We start from the raw sequence: 15,249 nt of genomic DNA on the forward strand, positions 1-15,249 counted from the left end.
TATGTCTAGTTCTTTAATCCATTTTGAGTTGATTTTTGTGTATGGTGTGAGTTGGTGGTCAAGCTTCATTCTTTTGCATGCAGCGACCCAGTTTTCCCAGCACCATTTATTGAACAAACTTTCTTTGCTCCAATGCATATTCTTTGCTCCTTTGTCAAAGATTAGTTGACCATAAATCTGTGGGTTTATTTCTGGATTTTCTATTCGATTCCATTGGTCTGTATGTCTGTTCTTGTTCCAATACCATGCAGTTTTGATGATTATGGCTTTGTAGTATAGTTTGAAGTCTGGGAGTCTGATGCCTCCATTCCCTTCTTTTTTTTTCAGGAGAGCTTTGGCTATTCGGGGTTTTTGGTGATTCCATATGAATTTCATCAATAATTGTTCTATTTCTTTGAAGAATGACATTGAAATTTTGATTGGAATAGCATTGAATCTGTATATTGCTTTTGGTAGGATGGCCATTTTAATAATGTTTATTCTTCCAATCCATGAGCAGGGGACGTCTCTCCATTTCTTTGTGTCTTCTTCTATTTCTTTTAACAGTGTTTTATAGTTTTCTTTGTATAGGTCCTTTACCTCTTTTGTTAGATTTATTCCCAAATATTTGATTTTTTTGTTTCAATAACAAAGGGGATGGTCTTTTTGATTTCTTCTTCTTCAGATTTATTGTTTGTGTATAGGAAGGCTACTGACTTTTGCGTGTTGATTTTGTATCCTGCCACTTTACTGAACTGATTGATGAGTTGAATTAGCTTTTCTGTGGAGTTTTTGGGGTTCTCTATGTATAATATCATATCGTCTGCAAATAGTGATAGTTTGACTTCTTCTTTTCCTATTTGGATTCCTTGGATGTCTTTCTCTTGTCTTATTGCCCTGGCTAGGACTTCCAGTATTATATTGAAAAGCAATGGTGAGAGTGGACATCCTTGTCTTGTTCCAGATCTTAATGGAATTGCTTTCAGCTTTTCACCATTGAGAATGATACTGGCTGTTGGCTTGTCATAGATGGCCTTTATGATGTTGAGGTATGTTCCTTGTATCCCCAGAATTTCAAGGGCTTTTATCATGAATGGGTGTTGCACTTTGTCGAAAGCTTTCTCAGCATCTATTGATATTATCATATGGTTTTTATATGTCTTTTTGTTGATGTGTTGGATAACGTTGATTGATTTTCGGATGTTAAACCATCCTTGTGCCCCTGGAATGAATCCAACTTGGTCGTGGTGAATTATCTTATGGATACATTGTTGGATTCTGATAGCTAAAATTTTATTGAGGATTTTTGCATCAGTGTTCATTAGGGAGATTGGCCTGTAGTTTTCCTTTTTTGTGTTGTCCTTGTTCGGTTTTGGTATTAGTGTAATGTTGGCTTCATAAAACGTGTTTGGTATTGTCCCTTCCTTCTCAATTTTTTGGAAGAGTTTGTGAAGGATAGGCACTAATTCGTCTCTGAATGTTTGGTAGAATTCATTTGTAAATCCATCAGGTCCTGGGCTTTTGTTTTTGGGGAGGTTTTTTATTACCATTTCAATTTCGCTAATTGTAATTGGTCTGTTTAGGTGTTCTATTTCTTCTTTATCTAGCTTTGGGTGATTGTAGAGTTGTAGGAATTTGTCCATCTCCTCTAGATTGTTAAACTTGTTTCCATATAACTGTTCATAGTAGTTACTGATTATTCTTTTGATTTCTGCTGTGTCCGTTGTGATTTCTCCTCTTTCATTGATGATCCTGTTTATTTGTGCTTTCTCCCTTTTTTCTTTGTGAGCCTGGCTAGGGTTTGTCTATTTTATTGATTTTTTCAAAAAACCAGCTCTTGGTTTCATTGATCTTTGGATTGTTTTTTTAGTTTCAATTTCATTTATTTCTGCTTTGGTTTTTATTATTTCTTTTCTTCTACTGGTTTTGGGGTTTTTTTGTTGTTCTTTTTCTAGATCTTTGAGCTTCGAGATGAGGTTGTTTCTTTGCGTTCTTTCTTGTTTCTTGATGTGAGCTTCTATTGCTATATATTTTCCTCTTATTACTGCTTTTGCTGCATCCCATACATTTAGGATATTAGTGTCCTCCTTGTCGTTCAATTCAAAAAATTTTTTAATTTCTTCTTTGATCTCCTCATTAGTCCAATGGTCTTCCAGTAGTGTGGTTTTTAATCTCCATGAGGTAGGAAAGTTCCTTGCCTTCTTTTTATGGTTTATTTCTAGTTTGATGCCTTCATGGTCAGAAAAGATGGTTGATATGATTTCAATCTTGGTGTATCTGTTGATGTTTGTCTTGTGCCCCAGTATGTGATCGATCCTGGAGAATGATCCGTGTGCGCTTGAGAAAAATGTGTACTCCGTTTTTTTGGGGTTTAGTGTTCTATAGATGTCTGTTAAGCCTAATTGCTCTAGGTCCTTATTTAGAGCTTTGGTTTCTTTACTTATTTTTTGTCTTGTTGATCTATCCATTGTTGATAGTGGTGTGTTGAAGTCTCCCACTACGTATGTGTTTTCTCTGATGTCTGTTTTCAGAGAGGACAACAGTTGTCTGATATATTTTGGTGCTCCTTCGTTTGGTGAGTATATGTTAATGAGTGTTATTTCTTCTTGAAGTATTGTCCCCTTGATCATAATGTAGTGACCATTGGGGTCTCTTTTTATCTTTTTGAGTTTGAAATCTGTTTTATCTGATATAAGTATAGCTGTTCCTGCTTTCTTTTTTGGTCCATTTGCTTGTAGGATTGTTTTCCATCCTTTAACTTTGAGCCTATTTTTATCTTTTGTAGCTAAATGTGTTTCCTGGAGACAGCAAAAGGTTGGGTTTTGTTTCTTAATCCAGGCTGCCACTCTGTGTCTTTTTATTGAAGAGTTTAGTCCATTTACATTTAGAGTTAATATTGATATGTTAACATCTGTATTTGCCATTGTGTTTGTCTTTCCTTTGATTTTATTTATTCTTTTAATAACTTTTTTTTTTTTTTTGGCCTTCTTTCATTGTTATTCGTCCCTCTGAGGTTCTGGCTTTAGGACTCCTTGTAGTATTTTTTGGAGTGGGGGTTTAGTTGCAATGAAATTCCGGAGTTTCTGTTTGTCTGGGAAGGTCCATATTCTTTCTTCAAAGAGGAAGGAGAGCTTTGCGGGATAGAGTATTCTTGGTTGGCATCTGTTTTCTTGGAGTCTGTTGACTATGTCCCTCCACTCTCTCCTTGCCCGTAGTGTTTCTTCGGAGAAGTCTGATGTCAGCCTGATTGGTTTTCCTTTGAATGTTATCTGTTTCTTCCCTCTTGCCAGCTTCATTATTTTTTCCTTGTCCTGGATTCTTGGAGCTTTACTATTATGTGTCTTGCTGTATTTTTCCTTTCGTCGTGGAAGTTTGGTGTTCTTCTTGCTTCTTGTATATCAATTTTCAGCTCCTTCTTCACATTTGGGAAGTTCTCTTCAATTATCTCTTTGAATATTTTCTCTGTTCCTACATCTCTCTCCTCTCCTTCTGGTATTCCTATAACTCTTATATTTCCTTTCCTCATGGAGTCAGATAGTTCCCGAAGTCTTTCTTCGTTCTTTTTCCTTCGTACTTCTCTTTCCTTTTCTGTTTTGGTTCTTTTTATTTCTGTGTCTTCAAGATTACTTATTCGTTCTTCCATTTCATCTATTCTGCTTTCATTGCTTTTCCCAGAATTCTTTAGTTCTTCCATTAATTCTTTGATCTCCTGCATTTCTTTTACTTCCCTCTTTAGGGACTCAATTTCTTTCTTCTGACCATTGTTTTCCCTCTCTAGGGACTCAATTGCATTCTTCTGATCGTTGATTATTTTTCCCTTATCATTGTTTTCCTTTATGACTTCTGTCAGTTTTTTAATCACGGCAATTTTAAATTCTCTTTCTGGAAGGCTCAGAAATTCTTCCAAGTTATTGTCTTTGCAATCTGGGGGCTGGCTTTCTTTTTGTGGTGTGCTTTTTCTCTGGAGAGTTGCTAGGTTGCGTGTGGTTCTTCTCCTCCCTACTGTCTGTTTTCTAATTTGCCGTATGCGTTGGGACACTGTGTTGTGGGACTGGCCGGCATCTTGGGTGGGCTTCTCTGTTCCCCTCTGGTTCTTCCAGGAGTCATCTGTCAGTTTCAAGCAGCCTCTGGCTCCTGAGGAAGCCTTCTGCAGGTAGTCTTTACTGAAGAAATGTCCCTGTTCTAAAATGGTGATGTGGGACACACTCCCTGCGCGTCTGGTCTCAGGCACACTCTTCTGCGCGCCTGGTCTGCCCCGGCTGTGGGTGCTCGCTCTCCCTGTGGGCTCAGACTACTTGTTCGGAAGGAGCCAGGTGTGGGCTAACTCCCCAGCTGGCCACTAGCTCCTTCAGTAGCCTGTGCTGGGGTCAAGTCGCTAGGTGGCGCCAGAGATCTCTCCTAGAGCCCTTGGGGAGCTGGTTTTCCACCCCGTGGGACAGGGAGCAGAGCGGGGATGGTAGGGTACACCTCAACGGCTTTGGGGTGCTGTGTCTGCCTTGTGCCCCACCGTCGTGGGGAACCCACGCCCCTAATTTCGTGCCCCGGGTCTCCGTTCCAAAGCCCTCAGTTCCAGGACGCGGGCTGTAGCCCAGATCAGTGGCGCGGGAATGGCGCTTTTTGAATCCCGCTCCCCTGCCTGGGCTCCTTGTTCCTGCTCACTCAGGGAGGGCCTCCGCCGTCTCCCCGCAAGCCTAGGTCGCAGGCGCGGGGACCTGGGCAGCTGCGATCCGGTCTGGATCCGCGCCACTTTCCTTGCAGGCTTACCGGGCGGCCGGGGCTGTGTGCTGGTGCTGGTCTCCTCCTGGGGGGCGGGGCTCTCTTTAATGGCGCCTGGAGCTCACCTCCGCGGCGGATCCTGCAGGGTTCGCCTCAGCTCCCGTTCACGGGGTGTGGTGGCTGCAATAGTTCCTTTCCACTCACAGTCCCGCTTGCTGTGTCCGTTTTTCTTGTGGGCCGTTTTGGTTTGTTGTTTCCTCCTCTCTGCTGGTCGGAGAGTGCTGCCTCTGTGGGCGGGGGAGGGGAGCAGGGTTCTGTGCTTCCCTCCCTTCTCGTCCTCTTTTATGGCCACTTTCTTCTTCGGGCAGTTTGCTGGAGTCGTCCGTTTATCTTCCGTGTCCCAGTTCTCACTGGGACCTGCCGCTTTTCCTCCCTATTAACTTTTTTTAATGGGAGATCTTACTCGCAGCGTCTCCTCGCCACCATGTTGCTCCGCCCTCTCTCAACTTCTGTTTTTGAAGAATTTGTTTTGGCCTCAGTGATTTTCATTATTTGGTTGGGTTTGTTGATTTTATATTTTCCCTGTTAATCATTTCCTTTCTATTTACTTCTAATTTGTTTTTCTTTTTATAGCTTCTTTTTATTGATTTTACCTGTCATTTTTTTTTCCTAAAATGAACATTTGAGGTTATCATTAGATGAAATTCACAAAATTTGTAAAGCTCACTTTACTTCATTTATGTTATATTTTCTAATAATTTTAAATGAAAATTATATGATATATATATGTAATTGAGGTGCTTAATTTCAAAATATATTTAGATTGGCTTTTTTCTCAACTTAATTCCATTCTTGTCAGAGATATGCTCTGAATAATTTAGTTATTTGAAAATATTCATTTTATGATTCAGTATAAGCTCCGTCTAGGTAAATAATTCATGGATAAATATAAAAGTTGTGAATATTCCAATTTGGGACATAATATTCAGTGAGATTATAACTGAGATAAATTGGTTGACAGTGCTATTATAAACTTATATATTCTTGCTTTTTCCCAGTTCTAGCAATTACTGTGTTTGAGATTGCTGTTAGAATCTATGGATTTTCTTCTTATGCCTTTTGCTTCTATTGGTTTTGTTTTTTATAATTTGAAACTGATTATTAGATTAGTATTCATATTTATTTTGAATTGGTATGTCTCATTGATGAATTGAAATATAATATCCCTCTTTAACCATCCCTATACTGGAATCTGCTTTGTCTGATACAGAAAGAATTATACCTACTATTTCATGCTTCATGTTTACATATTTTAATATAAAATACACCACCTGTAGACACATTTTAATGTTTCCTTTATTTTCCTGATGGGCAGTTTGTATCTTTGAATTGTGAAATCTAGTTCATTAATATTTTATATAAATAGTGTTATGGTAAGGCTCAAGTCTACCACCTATGTAATTGTTTTCTGTTTTTCTTACCATTTAAATTTTTCTTCTTGAATTTTTATTATTCCATTTACCTCTTTACTAAGCCTAGATATTATTTTCTGAGTCAGTTTTGGTGGTTGCACACTAGAATAAAAATTAATTTTTAAATCATGATTTGTATTGAAATAACATACTATAGAATAGGAGTTTTGTAAGTAAAATTCCACTAACCTCCCACATGCAATTTATGTTTCTGTTTTCTTATTTTTTGAAGATCTTTATATATTCTATATACTATAAATCATTGATACTGTGGTCAAATGATGCTATCATGTGACTAGGCTCCCTCTATCCTTTATTCTCTCATACTTTTTGTGTACAGGTGTACTTATGATGAGCAGATGGCAGGCATATCCCCTGGAATCAGATTCATTTTAAAGCAGAAAGACAGAACAATTTTATTGTTACTCCTAGCTGCAAAGAAAGTAGTAAATTAAAAACTTTAGCATCCAAGTTTCTATAGAAGAGGGAAAGTGAGTTATCTACAGTTACTAGTTGAGAGCCACAGGAAGAATCCAGATAGTTGGATCTCAATGCGTTAGTGCACTGATTGTATGTGCAATATGAAAACTTGCAGGGTAGACAAAATTCTTCAAATACTTTTTTAAATGAGTTAAATAAAAGTTGAATCAAATGGTATGGTTCACTCAGACAAATCAGCAAGTAGTTAGCAATAAATTATGCCTGCAACCCAGATTCAGGCAATAAACCATTATCTTTTTTATGACTTTGGACTTTGGCAAAGTATATCGTACACATATAGTCGTCAAGACAGTATACCAAATACATGAAAAGTATGTGACTATTTTTCTCATTTCCAGTGATGCTGCAATTATGAGATCATTGAAAATAAGGGTGTGTGTTTCAAGTCATATATGTTGCATGTATGCAAACAGTTCTGCTTTTTCATAAAATTTTTGCTTATTTTATAGGCAAAAATATCAGAAAATGACCACAAAATGTGTATACTTATAATGAATGTTTACCTTTGATTTTTTTTGCATCCCAAGTATATTTGTATGGCATTATATTAAATTGAATATAAAGTCACAACTGAATTGTGTTAATTTGAATTCACTAATTGTTTTATTAGGTAGTTGTTGTGAAACAGAGACAATACTGTGAGAATATGGGTATGTAAAACTGTCTTTATAGAATTTACATAGACAATGATTCACAGCCTTATCTGGCTTTTAACTGTGATTGAAAATAATAGTAATCATCTCTTATCTAAAAAAAAATTAAAGCTTGAACTTCAACACTAAAGAATCTATCATAAAATATATTTTCATGAATGCTGTGAGAAATAATGAGATAATTGAGAGTTTTAGTCAAAACCTTGAAGAATTTCATTTTTACAAATTATGTCTTTCATCTCTATTTTTTTCTAATTGTATGAAATGCTTTATGAAAAAGAGGTTCTAAAATGAGGTTTTTTAAAAACAGTTTGCTAGTATGTCATTGTGAGATTTAATATTGCCTCTCATTTTTGCCATAAATATACTGTGTTCACAATTTAAAAGGAAGCCACATGAGGTTCTCTCTATATAAACCTAATTCGAACATAACTGTACTAAAATTTAGAAAAGGAACCACATGATAAACCCCCTGTCATGAGTAGTAAGCCTAAGTATTTTTTTTTCTAATTTGGAACTAAATATATGTAATTTGCCAGTATAAACTATTTTCTGCATTTTCTTTACTACCCTTCAATCATGGAAACAGTTAAAATTGTATCCACAATTAAAAAAGTATATATATATATATATACACACACACACACACACACACACACACATTTCTTTTGTCCCTAATGAATTTAAGAACACACTCACCATGAAGAAGAAACACTTATAAAATGATGTTCCCTTCATGAGGGGAAGTGAATCTTTCAAAGAACTTCTCAACAAAATTTAAAGAGAATATAAAAAGATAATAGAGACATATAAGAGACAGTAAAAAATGAACGTGATCAAAAAGCATTTTAAAAGTCAGAATATGTACTACATGGAATATAATTATTAGCCCAGACTCACATAAATCCTAGATGATTTTAACCAACATTAACCTTTACTAAATAAATTTAAGAATAGGTTAATCAAGATATTCTTGTTTAAGGCAGAGGGAAGTCTAAAACATGAAAGGACAGCCCAGGTTATTCCATCACTGGTTAAGAATGCACCCCTAGCCCAGAATAGTTGAGGCCTTTCTGTGAGGTTTGTGGGGTTCTTCACACAAAAGGCAACATTACGTTGTCAAACATCTCTATTTGATGCTTCATATTTTACACTATATTCATGATATACTGCATAGCTCATAGGAGTCATTCCTCGTAGAACCATAGATCGTGGGTCTCATTTCCTATGTATCTTTCCTTAGCTAGGTTAATTATACTAGGGACCTTTCTGAGAGAGAGGTTTGTCTTTCTCTTTGCAAATATTATTACGCTATTGGAGGTCCAGGTGACAGGGAGATTAGACTAGGTGCTATGCCTTCTTCTATTTTCCCAGACACATTACTATGGTGAAGGGAGTGAGTAGATTGTTGTTCAGCTATTTTAACTCCATCCTCCTAGAATATAAAAGAAAATATATTAAGAATTGGGAATTTAGGATTCTTCTTTGGAAGAAAGTTAATGGTAAGGATCCAGTTATACTGCATTGTTACTTAGAGACTGTTATCTATTAAACATGACATTTGAATGTGTGATTCTTTTGCTTATAGCAATAGCCTATAAACAACAAAGTGCTTAATCAGAGTTATAAAATATTATGCAATTCTATAAATATTTAAATCATAAAACCAGATATTATAATATAAATACAAGCCTCCTTTTATCTCCCACCTAACTATAAAAGTGGGCTAGAATATAGGAGCTTTTGCAAACTCTAATGAAAAAAATATAAATAAGCAGATCAGAGAGGAAAACCAGAATTTTAAGTAAAAAAGCAGTGATGAGTTGACCATTTTCCATCTCTGGTATCCTCTGACATTAAGTCAATGCAACCCCAAACTGAAAATGAGCACTTTTGGGTAAATGGAATAAAATCTAGAGGAAACATTCTGTTAGGCTTTTCTAGCTAATTACCAGCCTAAAAAGTAGGAAAGAGATTTGAGAATGACCTGATTTTGCAGCTGTACCAGATAGAAGTGTGGGTAATCTTGGGACTCAGTTTTGGTGCTAGAAAAGCTCACAGAACTTAGAACTTGCAACCTGCTTATGTACTGGTTTGCTACCAAGATCACAGCTCAGGAACAGTAAAAAGAAAATGATGAGGAGAAGGGATGTGTTCGAGGGTATGTGTGTATAAATACTGAGCTTCCGTGCCCCCTCCAGGTGCATCACCACATTGTAGTTCAACGTGTTCACCCACATTGTTCAAGAGTTATGTTTTTTTTTTTTCTCTCTCTCTCATTTAACTTTGTTTTAATGGGTCTGTAAATTCTGTTGCAGATTTTTGGTCAAGTTGTTTCCATTAAAAAAAATACTGATTTTTAAAAATGAATAATTTAAAACTACCACACACAAAACACAAATGGTCCATGAAACATTTTCTTCTTTCCCTTCTGAATGTTTTAGGGTGCATTGTCATCACTAACCAGTTTTCTACTATCAAGCTGAAATGGATGATTGAGACAAAGAAATCTATGATTGCTCTTCCACCTGTGATTAAACTGGGGTGGCAGGTATTGGGGGAGAATCTTCATTTGTTTTTCTGAGATTTCTGACAGACTTGGTGACCTGCCACCTCCTGCCACCTTCTTGCCTACTGATTTGATTATATCCACAGCAACTCTCTCATGTCATAAACAGTGAAACAACCCAGTGAGATAGTTAGAGAAGCTATCGACACATGTAGGCTTGCTAGGAACCATATCTATGATGACAGTATCACCAGATTTAAAAAATTTGGTACCGTCTCCCAGCTTTTTCTTGAATGACTATCAATTTTCTTCAGCCAGGCAAATATGCAAGCAACGTGCGACACATACCAATCCAGCAAGGTGCATATCTAGCACTGATTTGGCCTGTGTAGTTCAGAAAAATCACTCGAGCCATGAAGATAACTGCTTCTATTTGTGGGTCATTTTTGCTGTCACCAACCACATTGCCTCCATGAACATCTGGAGGGTCAGACACAAGGGCTTCTCAGTTGAACTTATTAGTGACAAGATGCAATCCACAGCTTCAAGCAGTGTAGTTCCACTGGCTTTGCCATCTTTATAAGTGACATTTTTATCCCCTAAACCAAGGATGAATGTTAGCACTTGGCTTCAGCGTGTTGTCACCATTACAAACAGATTTTGGCATAAATGCTGCAATGTCAGGGTTGTAGCCAATTTTTTTTTTTTAATTTCAATGCTGGCTTCCTTAAGGACATTCTTGTATCTCTTTTGGCTATAGTGTGGCTCAGTGCAATCCATTTTATTAACATTTTATCAATATTAAGTGTGTAAGCAGGAGATATGCACAGAGGTTTGCCCATTACTGGAGATCTGTTTCATTATTCACTAGCACCAGCAGCAATGATCAAGACAGCATATTCAACTTAAGATGTGCCTGTAATCATGTTTTTTGAGTCTCTGTGTCCAGGGGCATCAATAATAGTCACACAATACTTGCTGGTCTTAAATTTCCTCAGGCAGATATCAAAGGTGATACCTTGGTCACTTTTAGTTTTCAGTTTATTCAAGACCCAGTTATACTAGAAATCCTTTCTCATCTCAGCAGATCAGATGACAAGTAGTGGAACGTGAATACACTAGAGTCCAACAGTGACTGTATTGATGTGAGTCTTTTTGTTTCCCATTTTGGTTTAGATTTAACTGTGGCTTTCAAGACGTCTGTGTTCTAGTGGCAAATCCCTTTCTAAAAAGCTGTTCAAAAGTTTTTATATAGCTCAATATCCAACCCCCCATTCAACGTTGCCAATGAAACTTAGTAGGTGAGGCTGGAAATTTTTTTCTCATCAATCCATTTTGCAGGTGATCAATTTCATCCTGAGGCTATTTGGGAATCCCACCCTAAGTCATCTCATTTACATAAACTCAGATGTGATCAAATGAGGCTCAAAAGAATATGTCAATCACTCAGGAAATTCCAAGATCTGTGGTAAGAAACAGCCAAAGAACAAACATATTTCTTGTATCATAAAACCCATTCCAAATCTCTTAAAATGCTTGCTATGGTCATTTTATAAGCCTGAAGCAGTGCTCTCACAAACTTTAAATTTGGTGTAAGCATTGTTTTAAAAACAAATATTATGATATATTAGTCATAATATTTATCTCCATACAACCCCATATCACTGCCTATTGCACCAAGTTCACACAGGAGCATGTATTGATACATACCTTTCCATACACACACACACCCCTCTTGTGTTGATGAAGGTTGGACTTTCCATCACTGTTGTTAGAGTGCAACAGAGGGGTACTTACCCTGGACCCCCAAACTTGTACCCCTAAAAGAACCCAGCCATCTGTACACACAAGGACAAAGCATAACCTTAGTGTAAAATAATTTTAATAGAATTAGCGTGCATACATCAAAAAGAGAAGAAAGGATAATCGTTTCCCAGCCGAACACCCAGAGTTACCTATCACCTTGTGGGTAAATGCTGACGCAGTTACTGAGGCCCAAAAGCTTGCCACTAGTCTAAAGCACTTTATAGAAGGGAACCACAAGAAGGGGGCAAAGAGGAAAGACACACCTGGGGCCATTGGAGACATGCAGAAACATAAATCAAGGTAAGGACTGCCATTGTCAGCCTCCCACATATCTCTTACCCACATGTCTCTTCCATGTGTCTCCTCCAGGCCCCCCAAGTTCCTGGTACAAATCCAAAGCCAAGAAACAAGTAAGCCTTTCCTTTCCACGTGTTTCTCTTGCCTTCCATGTTATATAGCTTTACTTGGCCACTCAGCTCTGCTTCTAGTTCCAAGTAGTTAGTCCAAGGCAGCTGTATATGTGAATGGGGAACAAGGTACCTAACTCCATTTATGAAAATGCCTGTTATTTTGTGACTATATGACCTCTTAGTTTTTTTTTTTTCTCTTTTATGGTATAAACCAAAATAAGAATAAACATTCCACATGCATGTAAAGCACTGAATCATTAACAATTTAAACTAAGAAAAGCAATAAATATGTATTTTTATTTAAAAGAATGTTTGCAGTAAGATTGACAAAGTTTGTACTAAAAATATATTAATAAGAACTAGAGGCTTATTGAAATTATTTGTAGTTGAACAGGTATATATAGTACAGTCTAAGTTTCCCTGTAAAGATCAGATAGGCTATTCTCAACATATCCAGAGTAAGCCTCTTCCAATCAGTGTCACCATAAAGTGGGGATCTTAGATCAGATGAGGCCCTGTGACCTCTGGAAGTCTTTTATTATCACTGAAAGAATACTGTTTAAGTTAAGAACAATGAAGGCCTTAGAGGCTAAGAATAAATTTTCATCTTACCATTTCCCTAATCAAAGAAGCAACTGCTACTCCCCCTTTTGCATAACCTGTAAAAATACAGTTGGGGGGTTTCATTCAGGTGTAGATTTATTAGTGAGTATGTCCTCTCTATCTGAGAAATTCATATTCATATTCGCAGAGTAAAAGATAAGATCACCCCTCATCTATAATGCAGTCTTTCCCTCCTCTCTTTGATTCCCCAGGTCCCTTAACATAGGATATGTATCCCTGGTTCATTTTATTTTACTTTAGAATTTACAAATGTATTTAAAATTTACATGTAATTCTCCATGTGTATGTTACTAAATTGCTTTTCCCTTTGCTAACCCATCTGATGCTGTTTGATTCCTGGTCCAGCTTCACAAGGACTCAGTGGGATGGGGTATTTTCCCTGTGCCCTGGCAGTATTATTTATGCATGTTATCTTTATTAAATGCTAAAAAGTTGCATAATAGAATATTCAGTTTTTGCATATTTTATGGAAAACTCTAATTGGAAAAACATCGGAAATAATTTCAAAATTTCCCTCTGCATTATCTTACATGGTGGCTGCTATGGAGATATCTTCCACAAATAACCTGGAATTCTGAATGAGTTTGGGGGGGGGCGGAAAGAGTAGGAAAGAAATTCATTGATAAATGCTTTTACAAAAGAGCAGATCTTTAAATAAAAGTACAAAGTAGACATTTTGGGTGAACATACAATTCTTGTGCCAAAATACCCTTCTTTGAAATAATTAAACTACTATTGATGATTTGGCACCAAAAATAGAGCTGGCTGAAGCTCAGTGGAACTATTTGCTGGGCTGTAAGATTATTTTTATATGATTACAAACTCACCTTCTCAAACTGGAGCAAGTCATTTCAGCACCATTACGTTCAACAGAGCCATAACAAAATGAAGCAGTGGTGAGTAACACGAGCCAAATCAGGATCTTTCAGGGCAGGCGAGCAAGCTAAGAAATAACATTTTCTGACAGAACCAATCAGAGGGAAACAACCCATCAGGTGGGAGATATCCCAATGCAATTATTGCAAAACCTTCTCCTGGCCAACTAAATGATCATTTTACAAACAATCAAAAATGTTAATATTACCCCTGAATGGTTAATGATTCTTTATGGCTGAATGGTTAAAATTCCTTCATTAAATCTCATAACATCAAAATCATATATTTGCATACCGATTATGACTTGTACTGGACCAATATTCTTCTATCTGTCAACTCACTACATTTTTTCGTATATCTGGCAGTGATGTTATTTTTCAAGCTGGGAAATATTTGCCTTTGTTTTTACCTAATTTAGAGCCCTTATTTTTGGTATGATGAGTTTATAGGCTGACTCTCCAACACTTAGTAAATGGTAATTTTAAAATTATAAACAAATATCCTTTCTCTGAGGTTAAAAATATACTCTGCAAAGCACCAATGTAAATGGTCACTACTATTAAAAGAAAAAAAAAAGTAAACTGTCAGAGAAGTCATTCAATTTTCAACTTTAAAAAAAAAAAATTACCAATATTCCACTATAGGCAAGCTGCTAGAAAATCCATCCTGAATTAGATTCATCCTTCCTAATATACCTTTGCTCTTCTAAATTTAATTTTTCTAGAGCAGAACTTTAATGTATTATCCAATATTGTGTAGCAAAATGACAAAAGAAACATCAATTCCTGGGGCACCTGCTACTTATACCTTGATAAAAATGAGAACAGATGCAGTGTCTATTCTGATTCACTAAAGTTTGGTAGAAAAATAATCCATAAATAGAATATACAGCTTGACCTTGAGAAAAGTAATTGCATAGTAGACTTTTACATTCTTTTTGATAAAGGGATTTTGCTTTATACTTACACATCTCCTATCAATTAATTTCTATATGTGAAGTGCTTTCCCAATATATAAAAGTAGGAAGAAGATATGAACAAAGTTCATTACATTTTACTTTACAAACCTCAGACTTAAACTATTATTTGACAAACATTTTATTTAAAGTATATAGTTTTTGAATGGAACCTGTCAAGGCTCACCTGGTTGACTGCTTACTCTCTCTCCTCCATTTTGCCACAAATGTTAGCAGAAGAGAAATGAGTGAGTGGTATTTATAGATATAGAGTACTCACTCAGATCTAGATGACTGTGAAGTAGTGAGCATCAGTACTTTCAGTTTTTAAAAGATAAATAACAAGGAAACCCCCCAAAATAGAAACAGGTCACAGTGAGATGAGACATTAATGGTCACTGTTAAGCGGACTCATGTTACCTTTGCTGCTCTGCTATAGCCAGAGGGGCTAGATTGTGAGAACTAGACACTTGTTCTGAAGTTGATGGAGTTCCATATTTCTAGTATCTTGTTTTTCTGGGGTTTGAAGAATGGATTTTATTCTTTAACATTGTTCCTTTTTTATTCACTATAGATATTTTTTTTCTGTATAGCAACTGCCAGCTGATATTATTTTTATTTTTTAATTTTTTAAAGATTTATTTATTTATTTATGCATACAAGAACTACAGCACAGGCCAGAGATACAGGAGGGTGAGAGGATTCACCAGAGACAGAGTGGGGAACAGAACAGGCAGATTGACCGAAG

Source organism: Talpa occidentalis, unplaced genomic scaffold (assembly GCF_014898055.3).
Source record: "Talpa occidentalis isolate TD23 unplaced genomic scaffold, MPIMG_talOcc4v2.1, whole genome shotgun sequence".
NCBI classification, from domain to species: domain Eukaryota; kingdom Metazoa; phylum Chordata; class Mammalia; order Eulipotyphla; family Talpidae; genus Talpa; species Talpa occidentalis.